This window comes from Myxine glutinosa, chromosome 14 (assembly GCF_964187855.1).
Source record: "Myxine glutinosa chromosome 14, kmMyxGlut1.1, whole genome shotgun sequence".
Classification (NCBI taxonomy): domain Eukaryota; kingdom Metazoa; phylum Chordata; class Myxini; order Myxiniformes; family Myxinidae; genus Myxine; species Myxine glutinosa.
In genome coordinates, this window is record NC_136274.1 from 18,937,362 (window position 1) to 18,960,023 (window position 22,662).

General features: G+C 45.2%; 1 pseudogene; it reads right to left on the reverse strand.

Annotated features, from left to right (window-relative positions):
* Nucleotides 1-16,068: 16,068 nt before the first annotated feature.
* LOC137439219 (large ribosomal subunit protein eL19 pseudogene) lies at nt 16,069-21,055 on the reverse strand (annotated as a pseudogene).
* Between the last annotated feature and the right edge of the window lie 1,607 nt (nt 21,056-22,662).

Genomic DNA, 22,662 nt, shown 5'->3' on the forward strand with positions numbered 1-22,662 from the left:
AAAACAGGGAGACAAGTACGGCTCGAACCACGGACAAGATGGTATTTGCCGAGCGGTTTAGCAATCCGCAATTTGAGCCGTTAGCAATTGACTAACCCGATTCCGAGTGTTGGCCAAATCGTGCCACAGGTACTCAATGGGAAGAAGGGACTAAAGCGATCGGGGGAAAGAAGAAACCAAAGTAAGGAATACCAGATATTTATTAACTATGTACAAAACCAAAGAAGAAGAGGAAACGAAAGTAATATACAGTGAAGAAGAAGAAGAAGACACGGGTCAGCCTTAAGCAGTCTTATATTATCAATGCCCAAGACAGACAAACAGACTTACACGAAAGGGGAATAGCAGGGAGGAATGACTGGACGAAGGAGAAGGGTCCAAGTGGGACAGCAGGGCTGGAAGGTTCGGCAGGGCACAGCAAGGAGGTCCGCTCCAGGTCCACGCTCCGGGCTGGAAGCGAACAGCCAGCGGCAGCTTCACGTATTCGGTTTCACACACGGTCGGACAATGTCAATTGACTACTGTATTGTTGTCGCCGTCACGGACCCACTCTTCTGCCTCACGATCCAGCGGTATGCTCGCCTGGTACCTCCCTCATCTGCCGGATCACGTCTCTCTCAAGCAACTCTTGAACCCTCTCACTCAACTCTCAACCGTCCCTTCTCACCCAACTGGCCAAGCAGTCTCCCGTAGCCGCTTTTATTGCTCATGTTGGAATCAAGCCGCCGGCTCTTAGGACACGCCTACCGGTCGGCTCACCTCGGCCCTGGTTGATCTGTAAGGGCTTGCTGACTCCACCTCCGATGACGAGTCGACGTGCCACACCTTGTTCCGGCGGCTCCGCCACCTGCTTCCTCGGCTTGACCGCATGGCTAATGGCGGTTTGGGGCCAACAACCGCATCAAGGCAAGGAGCAGCGAACGCTGCTGGCAAACGAAGTACTGGGGCCTATCTTATTTGATTAATGCAACGCAGATTCAACTATTGGGAACAGATCCTTAACTGAAACACATAATAATGAAATAACTACGGAGAGGTTCGCTACGTGTTGTACATGGACTAACGAGGGTGCGATCTTTAACAAGCCAATTGATGGGGATATTTACAGGGGAACATTTATAAGGGAAACATTTACTAAAATTTACTAGTGAAGGTTCTAAAAACATTAACAATATATATATACAAGCTTGCCTCGGTTCGCGTCGTTACTGAGGAACGGGCTTATTTTAGCTGAGGCTAATGACTGTACCTGAGTTGCTGTGTTGTCATGATTTACACCAATCATAATACAAACAATTATTTTGCACAAATTTATCTGTTGTGTTTGTGATATTACATTTTTATAAGCAATTTAGGTTGAAGATTTAGGTTGAAAAAATATATAAAATTCAAAAAAGAACCCCTCAACACCGACATACAGGAGGGGTAGGTGCAGACTGGAAGTTTGGGACGATTACACCTCACCACCACGTAATTCAAAAAACCTCACCACCACGAACTGACCTTTATACTAATGCAAAGTGGGAGGAGAAAGTGGAGAGGGAGGAGCGAAGATGGGATTGGTTGCTCCAAAAAAATGGGAGGGGAGCAATTGGATTGGTTGAGCAAAGTGTAGGTAGGAGGGATGAGGGAGGTGGGGATTGGTGGAATGAAATATTGGGGTGGGAGGGGCAAGGATCGAGGGATACAATGTGATTGGTCGAGTGAAATGTTAGAGTGAGAGGGATATCCCGCTGAGTGAGGAGAGATTGAGGAATGCATATTAAAATATCGTTAATGAGGAAGATATGTTCTTCCTTTGTTCGCACCAGACTCTGCGGAGCCAAGACTCTCTCAATTCTGCTTGGAGACTTCAAGGACATGTGAAAGTCATTCACTTTATACATTTACTGATTCAAACTTTTAAATATCAAACTTAGAAATACCTGAATTTTGCAAGCACATCAAATTCCAAATCTGCATGTTATCTGTAATTCATTCATCTTTAACATTATTGTTTTCACAGGACCTGAGTGTTCTGCCAGTTGATGCCAGGGTTATCATACCATATTGCAAATTGACACAATAGTAACATGAGACTTAATAAGTCATGTTAAAACTTAAAACAGGCATGCAATTAAATAAGAAAGTCCTTAATTAATCAATAGGAATTCACTTCACAATTTGTCATACTTGAAAAACCATACGTAGTTTTGTCAAGATTTAAAACTCAGAAGTCCAATTTGTTGCATGCGGAACTTTGTTGCCTCAGGGAAATCACTCGGTAGCTATGACAACCACATTCTTTGTCAACCTGCAAGCTCATCTTTTCCCTCATAAAAGATCATTATAATATAATATATTGTTATGGATCTCAGCCGTCGGCGCTCCCCTTATCAAGGGGGGGTTAATCCCCTTGTCTTTTTATCTGGCCGACCCGCGTCCTAAGAAGTTATACGCTCCTTCCGGTCGGTATTAGGTAGGGTTATTGGTCAATTTAGTCCAAAATACCTAATTACGAACACCGACCGTGAAGCAGGGAAATAACTCCCGCTCGAACCACGGATATGATGGAAAATGCCGAGCGGATAGCAATCCGCGATCCGAGCCGTTAACAAAGTGCTAAACCCGATTCTGAGCGGTTCCTAATCGTGCCACATTTACCCAATTAGAGAAAAGACGAATGCGATAGGACAAGAGGAAACCAGAAAATAGGAGGAACAAAGATTGATTTATTAACAATGTACAAAGAAAGAAGAAGAGGAAATGAAAGAATGTACAGGATAGAAGAGGAAGTAGCAGCACACAGGGCAGTCTTATGGCAGTCTTAACTTAATACCCAGGACAAACATACACACACACACACACGGGGATTATAGATGGTTGATGGAACAGGTAGAGGGTCTGGCAATGGGGTCCAGGCTACAGTCCAGCAGGCGAAACACGGCAGGCAGCTCCGCGTATAGTTGAACGCGACCGGACAGTTATATAGCGGGGGGAAGCTGGTGTCCTGCGTATGTAATATGTGCACACTTGTGCCAAACGCCCTCTCTCTCCCCAATGTCCTCTTTAAGAAGCGCGCCCTTCTTCTTCTCAGTCCTTCTCCAAGCCACCCTTCCAACACGTCCTCTTTAACAAATGCCGGTGGATGAGTTTCTTGGTAAATGCGCTCGCTGGCAAGTCCCCCGCGCAGTCCTCCAAGCAGTCCTGTGAAAGGGCTTTGCGCTCGCCTTTATAACTCGCCAAGCGATCACTCCGCGAGCCCAAAACCACGCCTGCCAGCGATGTCCCTTCAGCCCTGGTTGGTTGGTGAGGGCTTACTGGCTCCGCCTTTGACGGCTGGATGACGTGGCCACACCTTCTTCTTGGCGTTCCACCCCCTTTTTCCGGGCCTCACCCCGTGGCCTATGGCGCGTTTGAGCGAGCTCCAACTCAAGGCAGCGAACGCTGCTAGCAAAGGCGCGTAACAAATTGGGAGGGGCCATGGGCAGACTGGAGGGCGCGTAATGGCGTCGCTTGGAGAGGGAGGTTGCAAACTGAACGGAATGGGGCCTACTTCTTATTTGATTGACACAACGCAGATTCAACTATTGGAAACACGGCCTTATCTAAAACACATACTAATGAAATAACTGGAATCCTATGGTGGCCTACGTGTTGCTTGTGGACTAACTAGGGGTGCTACTTTTAACCTTTAATGATGTTGAATTTATTTACACAAGTGAGGGTTCTCAAAACCGCAACACTGCACCCCCCCTTTTTCCAGGCTCGTCCCGAGCCGAGACAAAAGGGCTATCTTTTAAATTAATGTGACACTTAGGTGTGGTTACCCTCTACTTTTAACCTCACCCTGAGTGCGACAGTTTTAACACTAAATATGTCCCCCCTGCTGCGTTGCGTCCTACCTAACTGACTCACGCCCACAATTAACCGAATTACGGAATTGTCTTCAAACTACACATAGAGCTGGTGGGGAGCATTATTTACAAGACGACTATTATTTACACTACAACCCAGGACCTGTCTTTTGTGGGAAAAGAGAAAAGATGTTTTGATAAGAGGAAAATGCCATTGCCATGCACGGCACCGATACACCATACCTATATGTACAATAAATGCACCATAAAGCACCATCATGAAAATGCACCAAACATTTCAAAAATAATAAAATTATGTCTTCTTGCTTCTCTGCTGGGCCGATGTATCTTGGCTTGCTTGCTGGATCTTCTTGCTTGATGTTACTTCAATTAATAAAAAGGGCACACACCGCGTCCGCTTTTTTTATTCGTGGCCAGCAGGACCAACTCAGGTGGTCCACTGCTGGGCATAGATGCCACTTAAAACACAGTGGTCGGCAAGCCAGTTACCGCTGGCAACAATGGTCGGTCCAGGCAGAGGTGCCAGGCCACAGAACGTGTAGTCCATATGGTGCATCAGTGCAGGCAGGAGGCAGCAAGGGTGCGGGCACACAATCCAGGGCACCTGCAGACTCCCCTCGGACACAAAAGAACATGGTCCATGAGTGGAGAAGGAAGACAATCAGAGGTTAGCGAGGGGCAAGGGCGCAAGGGTACACATCAATGCAAGGCAATGCAAGATGAGGGGCGCGGGAGAGCGAGGCGAGAAAGCTCGTCCCTAGCATTCGTCACCCCCCATGTCACCTACTCTACCCTTGCCCCGACGCCGTATTTACACTTTTTACAAATTCGTCGCTACCGTCTTGTCTTTCCCATCCCCTAATACCAAATTCGTCACCAATCCCTCCCAAGAAGGAAGGGATGGAATACATACAATGTCAAACCCACGTCAAGATGCGTCTTCCATTCCAAACATTTGCCAAAATCTGTTGTGGAGTTCTATCACCTTGGTGAGTGGATGCGGATGGTGCGAAGAGACTTTCATCCTAGCTATACTTCTAAATGACATCAACACGTTAAACTACCCGGGGTTTTGCCCTGCCAATCCATTGGCCATCATTACACTATGCGGTTCTAGAAACCAATTCCCATTGACCATACTGTGGCACTCTCCAATTTGGGGTCTCACTCCCCCGATTTTTCTCCCTGTGCGCTCGCACAATTTCGGGGCTGGGTCGTGTGGCTCCCCTAGCAGGTTCTACTTACCTGCGCATCTCCGCCACTGAACGTCGCCACCCGAGCTTGCCTAGCTCCTTCACCCTAACCTACTTTGGGGAAGGCCCTCCTGGCTCTCTCACCCCACCACTGCCCTCCTTGGCATTGGGCAACCTGGGTCCTTCCCTTGGATCCTCGGGCCCCACTGAACTCTAACCTGGCTCCCAGAGCCTACCTGCGGCCTCACCTGGCCGACAGACTACCAGTGGCGGAGTGTTCAACCAACCATACGCACTAACAGGCCACACGCCCAGCCATTCAACACACTAATGCACCCATCCAAGCAGTACTCTGCTACTTCCCGCACCACAGATGTCAATATCCAACCACAATTTACCTACTCCCTCTACCTACTTTTAAACTACCCTCCCCGGGTATTCGTGAAGGGGGTCCATCCTTCCCTCATCCACTCCTTCGCACCATACACTCCACGCCACGTATTCCACACTACTCACTCCACACCATTCACTCCATACCACCAAGCTATCTTGCACACTCTTGTGCTCTCACCATTCATCCACTTGCACCCTATGCAAGGCAATCACTCAATACCTTACACTTGTACACAATACTCTGCTCATACAGTTTCACACACACACACCTTTCACGAGCATTGCCTCATTTCACCAGCACTACCAAGAACTTCCATTCGCAATGCCTCATTTCATCATGCTCACCACAAAGATTCTCATGCACACGGTGATTCCCACAATTACACACCCACAGCATCATTTAAGCTATCTACTCCCTTCTAATACTGGTGCGCCCCGTCATCCCTTATACGAAGCACTCCCTCGTCATTATCATCCAACTACTCTACTCTACGTCCCCACTACCTGTACAATTGTCACTACTTAACTCTCAAGTCACCTATGGTCATCTCTAGATCCTAACATTATCCTAACCCTCCCGGGCTAGTTTGTACTGCCAAACCCCATAAATCCTACAGCTCCTTTGCCCCCCCAAAAATATGATGTGAGGGATGGTAGATCTACCATCCCTCTACACCGTATACCATTCGCCATCACTATCACTATCCGTTCTCTGAACTATGAGCCTCTCGTGCGGGAATGCATTTTTACAGCTCGACTTCGAAAAGCCGGCTATGCGTGCGGATGGTCAGTCTCCTGTAGGTTGGGTCCGTCCGGCATTTTCGATTCTGGGGAGGAAGCATACTCGGGCCAAGGCTCCAAGGTCCATCTCGGCGCAGAACCTTGTGGTCTCCGGCCCGATGACCCAACCTCCCCCGGTCGGAGCACCGCCCCCGCCAGGGGGCGAAGGTCCGACCTGGCCTTTCTCCCCCGGAATCGTGCCGCTCGCCGCTACAACGCGGCACCGACCATACAGGGCGGAACCCGGCCCGAATCGTGCACGGCGCTCCATGCAGGAGCGCCGCGGAAAAGATCCCCGCCGGACCCCGCAGCACACAAAGAACACCACGCCCCGAGAGCTCACGTCGGCTATACGTCGGCCTAAGCACTGCCCCGGTCAGCGTCGATGCTCGAGTCGCCTTCTCACATCCACATGCGACTCTTCCCATACTCACACATCCCATACACTCCCTTACTACACACTCTTGCGCACATTCTTGCACACTCATTCTCCTTGCACACTCTGTTATCACACACTCCTCGGTTACACACCTCTCCTGCGCACACCCTGGCGCACTCCCCTCTGTTACGTACTCCGTAACACTCGTGGGTGTCACTCTGTTGCACACCCAATCAGCGCACCCTTACCCATGGGTGTGCACTCTTTTGCACACCCAATAACGCGCTCTGGTGTGCTCTCCCGCACACGCTCCACAACCAACTCACACTCCGTGTCACACTCTTCCAACGCACACTCTGTACCGCATTCATCACACATACACTCCGATGTGCATTCACTCTTGCACTCGGTAACACACTCAGTGTGTTATTTCATTGTTAACACACACATTTTCCTCACACTCACGCAATTTCCTCTCACACAGCGCACCACGGACCTCCTACGAGCACCCGGGTGACGTCTGGATCCCAAGCGCGCGAAAAATCCTTTCGCGCCAAACACTCTCCTGCCAAACCTCTTCGCGCCATACACCACCCTACTCACCTTGGCGCTTCCTCTTCTTCGCTCCTCCACCACCTGCAAACTTTCCATTTGGTTATGTAGCACGACATCACGATGCGAATCCAAACTTTGCGCGCATTCCATCTCCATCTCCAGTGACATAGATGTGAGCCTCACCACATACAAGGCTTTCATCCGCAGCTCAATGGAATACTGCTCTCCCCTCTGGGCTGGTGCTCCTGCCTCACACCTAGCTTGTCTTCACGCTGTTGAAACCAAAGCGTTCAGAATCATTGGAATCTCCCGCGATTACGCTATCTCCGAGGGCCTTTCACTTACTCACCGCAGGCAGGTTGGTGGTCTTTCCGTCTTCTACCGACTCCTCTCCGGCCTTGCTCCCCCAGCTCTCTCTGGGATCTGTCCCCCAAATATTCCTGCAGGTCGCACAAGATCTGCCTGCAACCCTCCTATGGTTAAACTGCCAAAATCAAGACTCTCTGCTCACCTTCACTCCTCTTTTCTCCCGCCTCTGGAACAAACTCCCTCACTCTCTTCAATCCCACTCCTCCCTCCAGGTCTTTAAAACGGCTGTTCACCACCATCTCTTATCTTCCCCAATCCAAAACCTTGATCTTTTCTACCCCCGCTAATTTCACCCCAAATCCACTTTTTTGAGGTGACTTTTGCTTTCTTTCCTGGAAGTCCTTGGTGTCCTTGCGTTTTATACCTATCCTGCCTCCCCCCAGGCCCTCTGCCTCCCACACATCTCCCGATGTCCCTGCCCTCAAATGTTGTGTTTGTGTGCTTCCTCCCCTTCTCTCCCCATCTTGTTGACCGCTCTTATTTTTATATACTTTGTTGACTTGTTTGTTTGATTTGTTTGTTTGATAAATGTTAGCTCTTTCACGAGCCTCGACTCTGTATACAGAAGAAAGAAAAAAAGAAAAGAAAAAAGAAAAAAAAAAGTAGATTTGAACATGGCCTTCGTCCAGTTGTAGTCGACTTGCCTCCTCACTCATCATGAGTGGGCAGCAAGTATTGATGTGATGTTGGTTGACCAGCAAGATGTGGAACAGAGATGCCAGATGCATCCACAACGATGTTAGGACCATGGTGTTCAAGTTGTCCATGGTCCATACCACGAGCCTCCAGCAGAATCGTGCACAGCTGTTGTGGAGGAAAAGCACCGCCATCCACTTACAGCTCCACGCTGGCTCCCCAGATGTTGGTGGAGTAATGACACACGTCACCGCATACAGTAGAAGTCGCAGGCAAGATATCGTCGTCCCGCAATTGCTGACGTGATGAATGTTCGAGGCATTCGAACAAAAGTAAGTGATCGCCTTTCTTCCATATGTTGCAGTGTGATCCAGGCAAATGGTCACATAAATTTTCCTTGGTGAAGGTAAGCATCCGTCTCCAATTTTACAAAGGAGAATGTCTTCATCATTCTTTGAGAAGAAGGAAATATGCCAAGATTAACTTCATTTTTAGCCACAAATTTTCTTTCTCGAACTTCTTCCCAATTCCGTTATCACTCCATTTGAGATGTGATAATAATAATAATAATAATAATAATAATACATTTATTTTATATAGCGCTTTTCAAGAAGCCCAAAGGCGCTTTGACAGAGTACAAAAAACAAGTGCAAAAAGACAAAAATCAATAGGTAAATAATCAAAGCTGGTCTTATCAGAAAGTGATCTGATCTTATCCTTTACTCATCCACATCTGAATCTGCTTTCCACACACACTGAATCAGATAGGGTACATCTTAACATGAAATCACCATAATCATGTATATATTATAACAGCTTCACATTTAACAATTTATTGTTTTCCTCAAAACATTCAAAAAGTTATATTCATTTCTATTCTTCTTCTTACACGAATAATATCCAAATCAGGTATGTATTTTCACTACTAAACTAAGAATAGCATTTAAAGTTGCTTTCAGGTTAATATAGTTTGAAAAATTAAACTCATGCAGTTATTTTAACACTACTCAAAGAAAATAAATGCATTAATCATGAGTGTATATGATTAAAATCACGAACAGGAATATCTAATTCCCAACAAATCTTGCAAACAAGCAAACTATGCATAATGTATTATTCTCATAGTTCCTCCCCACCTATAAATATATATATATATATTATTTTTTTTAACATGAGTAATTGATTCTATAGTGTTAACTACAAGTAAGTGATCTTCAAATGATACCCTACATTACTTTAATTTTCATGGTGTGTAACTTGTGGTGATATGAGTTCACTGATCTTGTAAAACTGACACAATTCATCACATTTTTTATTATGCCATTATCTTAACTCGACTGTACTCATTTACAACATTACTTAATTCAATCTTTTTATCTCCACATTCATGTCATCATAAAAAGTCATTCTATTTTGGGTCCATATTTGTTTCTATTCTCATCAACCTCCTATGGTTTACCAATTTGTTCCAAAACACTGTAACCAAAGGTTCTAACCAAGGCACTACCAAACTATTTCCAATTTGAACTTTAAATGCTAGTTAAACAACAATTCGAAGAATTAACTTCAAAAAGTCAACAAATTAATTTTATAAACAGATCTAATTTTCATCCAATAATTTTCCTTGCCAAATGTCATATTGTCACTTTAATAAACCTTCGAAAAATGTCTGCCAAATCAATAAATTCCCTTTTTACTTTACAAATATAACACAGCACAACAACATGCATTTTAAGGCCATTTTCCCTGCTAGAGCGGGGGTTAGCCTTGCGGTCCCCATGACAATCTTCTCCATTTTACCCTATTTTCTGCATCTCTCCTTGTTAACCCCCTTGCCCGCATTTCTTCTTCCACCATCTTTAGCCAAGTCTTTCTCGGTCTTCCCCGTCCTCTAATTCCTTCTACATTAACTTCCATCACTCTTCTCAACCAGTCACTTTCATCCTTCCTCAACACATGACCAAACCATCTCAACCTGTTCCTCTTCACAGCATCAATCACAGGCTCGATTCCCATCATCTTTTGCAATTCATCATTTGTCTTCCTCTCTCTCAACGATACTCTGCACATCCACCGAACCATTCGCATTTCCACCCTTTCCAGCCTTCGTTGCTGCTCTACGTTCATTACCCATGTCTCGCTCCCATAAATCATAACACTTCTCACACATGCAGCATACACCTTTCCCTTCAGCTTCAGCGACACTCTCCTCCTCATCAGCACGCCACTCAGTTCCCAAAACTTCTTCCATGCACATCTCACTCGAGCAACCGTTGCCGAGTCTGATCCACATTCTCCATTCAGCATGTCTCCGAGGTAGCAAAATGTTTTCACACCTTCCAGCTTCACGCTGTCTCCAAGATCCAACTCAACATTTCCTCCATCTGCAGCTCCCTCTGTGCACACCTTACATTTGAATGTAGCTGCCACACTAGTAAATGACCCTCTCAGACCACTACATTTTTGATGAACCCACTCAGCGCACATTGTACATTGAATGGACTTCACTCCAAACCCATCCTGCACACAGCACACGGCCACTTCCCAGTTCTTTCCACCTCACCACATGCTTTACCACTTGCCATCACCTTCGTCTTTCCGATATTCACCTTCAGACCTTTTGTCTCCATACATTCGTCCCACTTGTTCATCTTTTCCTTCATTCAATCCATACTTTCTGCAATCAACACCAGATCATCTGCATACAACAACTCCCACGGTAAACCCTCCTTTACGTTCTGAGGCAGCACCTCCATCACAGCTACAAATAGTAGTGGACTGAGTACCGACCCCTGATGCACTATCACCTTCACCTCAAACTCACCACTGTTCCCGTCCTTTGTCCTTACAGCTGTGCACGCTCTTTTGTACATTGCCATCACTACTCTGATCAACCATTCCTCCACTCCTAACTTCCTCAATGCCCATGTCAATACTTTGCGTGGAACCCTATACTATCGAATGCTTTCTCCATATCAACAAACCCAAAAAACAACTTCTTCCTCTTCTCCATGTACTTCTCCTGCAACTGCCTCACAATGAAAAGCGCATCTGTTGTTCCTCTTCCTGGCATAAATCCAAACTGCATTTCGTCGATCTTCACTTTCTTCCTTATCCTCCTCTCCAACACCCTTTCCAATACCTTCATTCCATGCTCCAATAACTTTATCGCTCGGTACGAGCCACACTCCAGAGGGTCACCTTTCCCCTTGTATAGAGGGACGAGGGTACTCAGTTCCCAAACCACTGGAATGCGGCCTTCTTTCACCACCAGATTACAGATCTCTGTCATTCTCTTCACACCCCAACTTCCTGCTGCCTTCAACATATCTCCCACAACTCACGTCGGCCCTCCCGCTTTTCCACTCTTCATTGCTTTTATCGCTTCCTCAACTTCCTTCTCAGTTATCTTCTCTGCCGGTCCTAAAACTGGGTTACTCTCTATGTTGCCATCCCATTCATTCTCTGTATTCAACAGCCTTTCCATATATCTTTTCCATCTTCCTTTAATTCCATCTGGGTCGACAACGATTTGTCCCACTTCATCCTTCAAGCAACGCACCCCCATCACATCACACCTCTCTTTCGCTATGTGCTTTGCAATCCTGAATACTGCTTTCTGACCCTCTTCCGAATCCAAGCGTTCTCCGAACATTTTCCTACATGCCTCCTGCGCCTTTGCTACCTCTTTCTTTGCAGCCTTCCTGGCTGCCTTATAACTTTCATGCTCTGCTGTTTCTGCTCCCGTACCCTTCGCCTTCTGCCACTCCTTGAACTTCTTCCTCTTCTCGTCAATCCTCTTTCCAACTTCAACATCCCACCACCATGTTTCCGAGTGCCTAGGTGGTCCTTTTGTCCATTGGTACTTCACCATTGTCCATTGGTATTGGCTGGTACTTCACCCACCGAGCTCTCCTCGCACCTTTCACCCTTATGTCGCAGACAACCAAGTGGTGCTGTGAAACAGCCTCCTCCCCCGGGATCACCTTTGTGTCCCGGAGGTGCCCCCTATCTTGCCTACGCACCATCAGGTAGTCAACGGTTGTCGTCGACCCACCTGACGTGTATGTAACAAGCTTATTATCCTCTTTCTGGAACTGAGTATTACAAATCAACAAATCAGCTCCATCAGCAAACTCCAAAATCCTTTCACCTTCTCCATTTCTCACACCATATCCGTAACCCCCATGAACTCCCTCAAAACCATCCATACTCCTTCCCACATGTCCATTCAGGTCTCCTCCCACCACAACAACTTCCTCATCTTTCACGTTTTCCATCAGCTTCTCTATCACACACCAGAACTTGTCCTTCTCTTCATCGCTTCGACCAACCTGCGGAGCATATCCCGAGATGACGTTCACCAAGAGCTTTCCAATCATCATTTTCACCATCATCAACCTATCACTCACTCTCGTCACACTCACCACACTGTCTACAAACTCCTCAGAAAACAGGACACCAACACCATTCACGCCCTCCGGGCACCCTTGCCACACAAACTTGTATTTCTGTCCCTGCCTACCCTTCACCATTCTCACACCACTTCCCTTCCATCTCGTCTCTTGCACACAACATATGTCCACTCTTCTTCTGACCAATACTTCCACCACTTCTCCTGAGATCCCTGTCATTGTCCCTACATTCCATGTCCCAAACCTCAGAAATCGATCTCCACTTTAGGCTGCACCCTGCCCATATGTAGTTGTAATTGTCATGAATCTCTTTTTGAGGCAATGTTTTTATAGCCGGATGCCCTTCCTGACGCCAACCCTCTTAGTCGTCTCTTACGACACGCAGGGATACGGTGTACCTATTCTGACCAGGGTACACACTGGGAAACGTTTAAAACATGGAAATTCTGGGGGGGGGGGGGGGGGGGGGGAGGTGGCAGGCGGTTTTTACTTTACAAATACTCATCTGTAAATTACATATTCAATTACAGTTTCTCCCAATTTGTTTGGCCTAAATGGCCGCAAAAGTGGCTGCCAACACGCAGTACCTTTTTTATCTACCAAGCAAGTATTCCTCCACATAAGACCTCTACCAAACTTTAAAAATCTGGGATTTCTGATTATATGGATGCACACTCTCAGGACATTTCAGGCTGCTGTTAACAATCCACTATGATAAATTAATTCCTTTACCCACAAATAAATTACGTATTCAAATTGAGGATGTTATCCCTATCACATTCATTTATAGTGTAGCGGTTACCGCTGGATGCACACAATCGCCTTGCACCGGCCAGAACACGGCCAGACGCGCCTCTCCCGGGCATGCCCGGACTCACTGTTCCCGGGCACGCCCGAACCTCCCGGGCACGCCCGGTCTCGTTTTTCCCGGGCATGCCCGCTCTCGCCTTTCCAGGGCTCGCCCAGAGCGTCCGGGCATGCCCGCTATCGCCTTTCCAGGGCTCGCCCAGAGCGTCCGGGCATGCCCGCTATCGCCTTTCCAGTGCTCGTCCAGAGCGCCCGGGCACGCCCAGCCTCGACTTGCCAGGCCGCAGCCAAACACGCCCGGGCAGGTCCAGACTCGCCTTTCCAAGGCTCGCCCTTGATACCCGGGCATGCCCGGTATAGCTTTTGCCGGGCAAACTTCCCGACATAAATGTGTATATATATTGCTGCCCGATAAACGGGCTTTTCAGAATACCTGAGCTGTTTTGTTTCAATAAAGCAACTCGGACGAATTCCGTCTTTGGTCACGTCAATTTTTTCGACTCGCGTTGGAGCGCAGTTCCTTCAATAGATTCATTGTTTTACATCTGTCTTTCAACTGCTGTAAGGAAGAATAATAGCTCTTATAAGTCTTTGTAATATCTCACTTAATTTACCCAGCATCTAAGAATTATTTACTATCCATTCTCCTTATGTTAAGCAGTGACTTTGTTTAAACTCCAAAGCTTAATTTGATGAATCCCATGTGTAGAACCACCACTTATTCAAACCCCTACTTTTTTATGTTGTAGAAAATATCCAAGTAAGTGTTATGTCCCCTTAACTGTTTCTCATCTATTTCTATGCAACTAGTGAGTACTAATGACACCAGTATGCCAATATAGGTGTTACAGATTATCAAAATATGTTGCAGGTACACGTAACATCACGTTCTGAGTTTAAACCACGTAACAGCGCGTTCATGTCTGCCCCTTGGTTTAAGATTCACAATGCATTCCGTTTTTAAAAAACTCACAATAGTTCAATTCAGCAAGATTTTCTTTACTATTAATTAATGGCTGCTTATAACTCAGCACATCAAATATTTATATTCCATCTGCCTTGACAAAAGAGATAATCTTCATAATCAAATTATGTTGTTATTTTATTTTACGGATTCTCTAGATATTTAATCCCATCCACATGAAACTATCTATTTTAAGACAGGCACACTGTCGGTTTCAACAATCTTTTGAGATTGACACACAAAAAAAACAAAAAAAAAAACACAAACATTGACACACAAAAAATACACAAACTCATGCATTATGTATATTTGTTTGCATTGGAACCATTAATTATTTGCAGATCAAGATGGGTGTCAATTTCATAAAATGTGTCCCTCATTTTTAAAAACACAGATACACAAACAGACAAAAAAAAATTAATTCTTAGAAAACCCCTACAATGTCCACAGTGAAATCACCCTTTTGTTTCGCACATTAACTTATCCAAATTTGACAACACACCCACTTACATGTCAGTCGACCACTGACCTATCAATCATGTAAAACAATAGTCCAAAATTCCCACCTGATGATCATGTGACTCTTGTCACTTGGTTCCCCAAAAAAAATTGCAAAGCAATTGTTCCAAACTTTGTAAATTGAAAAATTGTTTTGCCCAAAATGCTCCCCAAAACCACATTTATAATTGGCAAATATGAGACTTCCAGAATTAACTCTAATCCTGGATCTTTTAATTCAACGTTCGCAAAATTCCCATAAAATCGTCACGTATACTTGAAATAATCGCTTGTTATCGCCAAAAAAAATCGCATAGTCGCTAATAATCGTTAATGAATGTACCATTCTTCGTTCTGTTCGTTCCTTCGCTACCATTAGTGCGAGATAAAAGATTTCTACCATTATTTATAATGGGAACCTCAATTTCATCTGTTCCAGGTGCGAAAAGTTATAAACAGGACATCAAAAATGTCACCTCCAACAACGTACAATCGTGAAACATATACAAATATACAAGTAAGGTCGACCATAATTTACATAATGATACAATATTATACCTCCATTGCAGTGGATCTTCATGAAAAAAAAGCACAGCACCATTACTAAAGATAAAGAAAGTCTCTTGTGGATCTTTGGCCTTAAAAAAGGAAATTCATGGCACCTTTACTGAAATGTTCCAGGGCTTTCCGCATACCTTGAAGAGGTAGACCTTGTGGTGTTGCCCACCTACCACATTTCTAATAAGTATAAACACAATTGACATAAACAATACTGTTACAAATCTCCATATTATCTTCATAAAAAGTAGCACAGCACCATTACTAAAGACCAAAAATCTTTAGTGGATCTTTGGCATTTGATCAATTAACTATTATATTGCTACTAAGAAAAAAATGAATCATTCTTGTTCCGAAGACTGCTCAGCCACAAGAAGCGTCGACAGTTGCTCATTTTAGTCTAGTAATCTAATCTGTTGAGGCCAATCATCATTTGGGATCTACAGCAATGAAGGCCTAATCGTTATCTAAGGTACGGGTAAGCACTGGTACCCTTGATCTTGGTTTTTCCCTATGAAATAGTCTCCTATATGAATATGGACAACATCGTCTCCAGTGTCCCATATTTCCACACTTAAAACACCGTAACCTGTATGTTGCGTCTTCTAAAGTTGGTAAGACAGTCGTTCTTCATTGGTGACTCCAGGAAGAATCTCTCCAGCTGTCAATTGATGATGGCAGCTGAGTCCAGGAACACCCCCTTTTTGTACCACCGTTTCACCAACAGATCCCCAAACTGATCAGACAGGTAAATGACCACAGATAGGTGGGGAACCACGTATCGGTCCCTCGTCACCAAAGCCAAAACACCTTTGCAGAGGCCAGGTAATTGCATTCCCTGTTAAAGAATCACCAGATGTTAAGCACATACGTATTATACATATATTTGGAACCTTCCTTTTCCAACTTACCACCTTGGTCATTCTTCAAGGTATCTTCACATTAATAATAATAATAATAATGCATTTATTTTATGTAGCGCTTTTCAGGAAGCCCAAAGACACTTTGACAGAGTGCAAAACATAATGCATAGCAAAACATAAAAACAATTGCAAAAAAAGAAGAATCAATAGGGAAATATTCAAAGCACAAAGGAGGGAGAAGGAGAGGAGATAGTCAGGGGTTAGATGCTGTGGGTTAAATGTTGAATGCAGTGTTGAACAGGTGGGTCTTGAGTGATGTTTCGAATGTGGTGAGTGAGGAGGAGTCTCTGATGGTGTGAGGTAGCGAGTTCCAGAGGGTGGGAGCAGCGATGGAGAAGGCCCTGTCCCCCCAGGATCTAAATTTGGTCCGGATGGGGGGGGGTCAGGAGGTTGGTACCAGCAGAGCGGAGGTTGCGGGTGGGAGTGTGTCTGGAGAGGAGGTCAGCCAGGTAGGATGGGGCCAGGTTATGGGGCCAGGTTATTAACACGAATATTCTGATTCCACATTTATTTCACAATGTGGATTGTATCACATTTTTTACCAAATTATCTTCCATTCAAATCATAAAGCAAAAATCAAAATTCAAATCAAAAATGAAATCAAAATCAAAAAATGAAATCAAATCAAATCATCATCTTCTATCAAAAAAATCTTCCCCCCAAAAAATCAAGTTTATTATCACAATCTTCTGATTTCAACTTAAGTATGTCAATGCTCCCTTTTTAAGAATTCACTTTTAAACCAATTAAAAGACAACATGCATAATCCCTTTTCCGATTTGGTCCAAATTCAATTTTGAAAACCAACTCAAAATGTTCGGCTAAAAGTTCTAACCAATGAAAAATTATTAACAATTTAATTCAATTATACTCAGATTATGATTGAAATTTATAGTTATTTTCCATTTCAACTTCTGATGTCCACTCTAATCCATTTCCCTATCAAATCTTACAAAGGAGCCTGGAAGAGAATGTAAAATCAAAAGCTTTCTTAAAAGAAGAATAATATGTTGTTCCAAACCCACAACAACAAAAAAAACATCAGCCAAAAAAATCCTAATAAAACTCAATAGAATACCATTTAGCTCAATACAGCCTGATTCCTCATTTCACAAGTAGGAAACACAATGCCGCTTCTTGTGGGCCCTCCAAGGAGCAAAAATATGCTTCCCACTCATCCTATTACCTCCATCAAAAAAGAGGATATTACATTTAAACCCGTATGCTTGTCTGTCTGCACAGATTAATTTTGATTTTCTCTACATTCGTTGATACGAATGACAGAAAACTTCCATCACAGGTGCAACATCACCTGTACAATTTTGTAAAATCATAATCATGTCATTGATGACATGGGATAGGCACCATAATTGTTTTAAAACAACAATCCTAAAATCACTGAGAAAAATCCTGGCAAAAATCCACAATCCCTGATTGCTGTGTCAATGGTAATATTACCTACATAACATATCAATACTGATTTATAATAAAACAATAAAATGAAGACATAACATCTCATGGCAAGGGGCAATGCCACCTCATGACATGCCCGATGGTTCAGGGAAAACAATAACGTTTACCTGCAGGACATATTTCCACCCAGGCAAAACCTACCCCAGTCAGTTCAACAAAACCCCCAAAAAACCTGTATAACACTAATCCGGACCACACCCTACCATCTACATTGTTCACAAACCACCCACCAGCCTTTTTGGTGGGGTGAAGGTGGGGGGGGGGGGGGAGGGGAAAAATGGATGATGAAAGGGATAAATTGCATCCAACACCAATCCATGTTGAACAAGGAAGGAATTCATAGATTACATGCATCAGCATATTTTTTAAACAACTCATTCGAACAAACGAAGCATTCAGATTTCATATTTTCAAATTCAGAATCCGAATAAATTTTCAAAGCATGGATTGAAAACATTATTGGGTAAACACTTCATTTCATTAGCTCTTGTATGAGCCTCAACCCAAGTGAGTTCAAGTGAGAAATGAAGAGAGAGGTAGGGGGAGACAGAAAGATTGAGAGGGAGAGAGGGGGAAAACAAAGAAGGAGAAAAAACAGGAGAGATGATCTCTGATAATACTGATGACAGAAGACAGGTGTGATAACATAATGATATCACAAACATCAACTCGAATTAAAAATGAATTAATGTAGCAATGAGCGGAGACAGACAGAGAGACTCAGTGACGAGGAAGGGAAAAAACCCTCGACAGGAGAAAGACATCTGCATTTGCATCCCGGGAAACATTTGCTACTTAGAAGCATCTGCTGCTTAAAAGCATTTGCTACTTCTTTAAAAGTAAGGCACAGTTTCAAATCAAACATCAAACAGATCTGTCAAACAGATCAAAGATCATCATCATCATCTGCAAACAGATCAAAGTGTCATATTTCACAAAGAGCGGGGGGTGGGGGGGAAGGGGGGCGGGGAGCTGGCGGGAGGGAGGGGGGGGGGGAGGACAGGTAATACAGGTAGATTGGGAGAAGAAGAAGAAAAAAAAGATGAGGAAAAAAACAACAACAACACTGGTGATTATTTGCTCCATGAAAGCATTTGCTACCTGGAAACTTTCAAAACACATACATCCTGACCCCAAAGGGGCACAATGCATGGGCATACGATGTTGTCAACAACTAGGTCACAACATAAAACAGAGATCCGCAACATCCTGGCCAATTAACATGTCCGTACTCGCCACCCGACGTTCTTCTACAATGACATTGTACACGGTACCACAACAACGATTCTTTTCTCAACCACATTTCCAGCGAAGATGACGTCGCTATATTTCACACCCTACCTCCCTGGAACAGCTGGTGGTCCTCCGAGAGATGCATTCCGATGTTAAATCACTTCGGCACTTGAGCACTCAATCGCCAAAAGCACTCAAATTTAATGTCCAAAAAATCGCATGTTCGCTCCAAATTTCACCAATCACGTGCGCTGTTAAATCACTAAGCAGCACGGTGACCACTTCTGATGCCAATAACCCCATGACCTTGTCAGTCAGACCACAGACCACAGGATAAATATTCTATTTAAAAGTTTATAAAAACCTCCTATCTACTTTACAACACCGTCAGGTTGTGGTTAACATCTCACACCAAACCACCACAACTCGCCGCAGGTGCACCCGAGCACACCCGCGACCCCCCCCCCCCCCCCACCGAAATCAGTGTTTCAGAAACATGCCTCCATGGACCGCCAAAAAGCCAGGCAGACACAGGGACACACAGACACAGCGACACACAGACACAGGTCAGAATTCTGAACAAATTCCCAATTCCTGCCCTAATTTCTGTTGCAAAGGCAACAGCAGCCCATCGAGTGTAACCCTCCCCAAGAAACCGCTTCATATCTCCCTTCATTCAACGCATTCCACGATCCCAAGTTGGCCCAGTTCAAGTCCCTGTCATGCCGTTGAATTAACACTCAGTGGGTTGACTCAGCCTGTCATCCTTTCAAGGTTAGCAAATTAACTCTGACCTCATTCCCATGCGAGCAGAACCTTTTCATCTGCAAAACTTCACAGCCTTTCGTGGGAGGCATGCTCTACCATGCAGCACGATCTCTACCTGGTGCACACCTCCTGCACTGAAGAACCAGCATATGTCACTGTTCCTCTTCTTCTTGGACCGACGAGCCTCAGCCTGGTCCGATAACAGCTTCTTGCAAGCCTTGTCCACCTTCAGCTTGTGGATGTGCTCCATCAGTACACGCTTGTTCTTGAAAACGTTTCCCTTCGCCTTCTGGTACGGCATGTGTTACATGTGTCGTTCAATCTTCTTGGCTTCGTGGAACTTCCGTAGCAGATGGCGCAAGATTCTCATTCGACGCATCCACACCACCTACTCGGGAATGCGGGCATTGGCTGTACCCTTTCGTTTACCATGGCCCATGTGACGGCCCTTACGCCGAGCCTCCAACATCTTCCGGCACCGAGCACGCGAATGTACAGCCACTGGCTTACGGATAATAAGGCCATCTTTCACCAACTTGCGAATCTGCTGCCTGGAGTTTGCGTTCGCAATCTCGTTGGTCTCATTGGGGTCCAACCAGACCTTCTTCTTGCCACAGCGCAGCACGCTGGTCTGTGATAATCTCAAAACGCAAGATATTACGCAATACAAGGCACGAAATAAACAGATATTTGATAGACTGCACGGATTAGTCGATGTTGAGCGCTTGTGTTCATTGGCTGTCTATCACAGCGTGTATGTAATCAGTCGGCGTTCGCTCGCTCGCTCGTTAAATGGACCGTGGAGCTCAGGGCTCCGCCAATGAAATGCAGGTGTCTCTCTCACCGCAATTTACACGCCAAAGCGCACATTTAACCCCATGTTTGATCGCTGAAATGCAAAATCATGTTCGCATACACACACACTATGTACGTATAAGTGTGTCAATCATGCATCAAGTGCAATTGGGCGCGCGTTGCACACTCTCGGGTGAGCGAACATCAGAATCTATGAGCCCTGTGTCACGCGTTCGACCATGCGCACTGTACACCGGTACGTGTAAATTTGAGCATGTATATGAACCGTGTATTATGCATCGCGGGCTCAACGATTACAGCTATGAGAATGCTGAATAAACTAATCGCAAGATATTACGCCTACTAAAGTCATGAATTGGCAGGAAAAACACAAAACACGAACACGAAAGCATGAACAAACCCGCGCACATGGAAACGCGACGTGGCCCACTTCCCCATTGTCAAAATTCGTCCAAATTCAATCACACCAGGTTCAATTTGCAGACACTTTGCCGAAGACCAGAAGGATCATCATATTGTGAGAAACAACCTTGTTCTCACCAAATTAGTGCCCCGCCCACCACGTCACGTGACCTCCTTTCAGCCTCACGCGATTGGGTGGCGATTCGGCACGCGATTGGTGGACGGTTAGAGAGCCGGCCGCCATCTTGTGCGACGGACGTGGCTCGAAGGCGTCGAGTGGAAAATAGCAAAAAGGGGATTTTTTAAGCCTCACGACAGCCGAGTTGTGCTGATTGTTTATCGTTCTGTATTGTAAGAGTGAGTAACTCCGGAAGAGAACGAGTGATTCCCGGATATCGTAGATTGGAACTGTGAGTCATATTGCCTGTGTCGTGTTTGGAGCTTCTGGTGCCGACAGTTCCTGCAGGCTTTGTGCTGTGTATTCCACTCTGTTACCATCCATTGTTTTTGAGATCGAGCCAATAAATCATCGTGCCTACCCCTAGAGGCCGGTTAAAACACAGTTGTGTTTATTGAGTTCTCTTTGTCCACCCCGTGGACTACTTGAAGCCCGGACATTAACGTCAGTATTCCGTGCTGGAAGCCTTTAACAGCCGGGATAGCGACAAATGGGTTGCTCGTCCAAGGATTATTCAAGTAAGAGACATTCGAACTGAGACGGGAATTCTGCAGTGGACGACATCTTCCTGCATCTGCTCATCGTTTCCTCACCAGCAGACGCCATCTTGGAGGAACTTTCTCACCAGCAGACGCCATCTTGGAGGAACCTTCTCACCAGCAGACGCCATCTTGGAGGAACCTTCTCACCAGCAGACGCCATCTTGGAGGAACCTTCTCACCAGCAGACGCCATCTTGGAGGAACCTTCTCACCAGCAGACGCCATCTTGGAGGAACCTTCTCACCAGCAGACGCCATCTTGGAGGAACCTTCTCACCAGCAGGCGCCATCTTGGAGGAACTTTCTCACCATAGGACGCTATCTTGTGTGGTACTTCACTACCGGATAAGTGAATAGTTTCCGGATCCCTCCAAACAAACCGACAAAAAAAAAAAAAAAACAAACAAAAAAAACGTGAGTTATTTGTACGTTGCATTTTTCTCATTGGCAATTTGATGTGCGTTGGTGATATTGTGTAGTTCGTGTCGTATTTCCCCAACAGAGCGTTGTGTTTGAATTACGTGTACCACCCCAATATTGTTTGCCTCCCCTGGGTGAATTGCCGTCCCATGTGGTGAAAGATATTGCTGAAATATTTCGATCCAGCCTCCTTTTAGACTCAGTGTTTTGTGCCTTGTCTTATGATAACTCGTAGCCAAGCTATGTCGACCAGAGAAGTGAGAGTTCAACCTGATCATGTTGACAGTCACGTGGGTGGCGATGTGAGCGACGCAATCAGCCTTGACCCGGTCACTAAACCCGATATGTTAGGAAGCGATCCCATCATGACTAAATGCATGCGTTCGACCTTCTGGACCGGGCTGACTCCGGTTCAACAACTCGACATGTATAACAGGGAGAATGACAGGGCAGAGGCAGAGCGTATTAAGCGAGAAGACCGAGAGCATGCGGCAGCAGAGAGAGA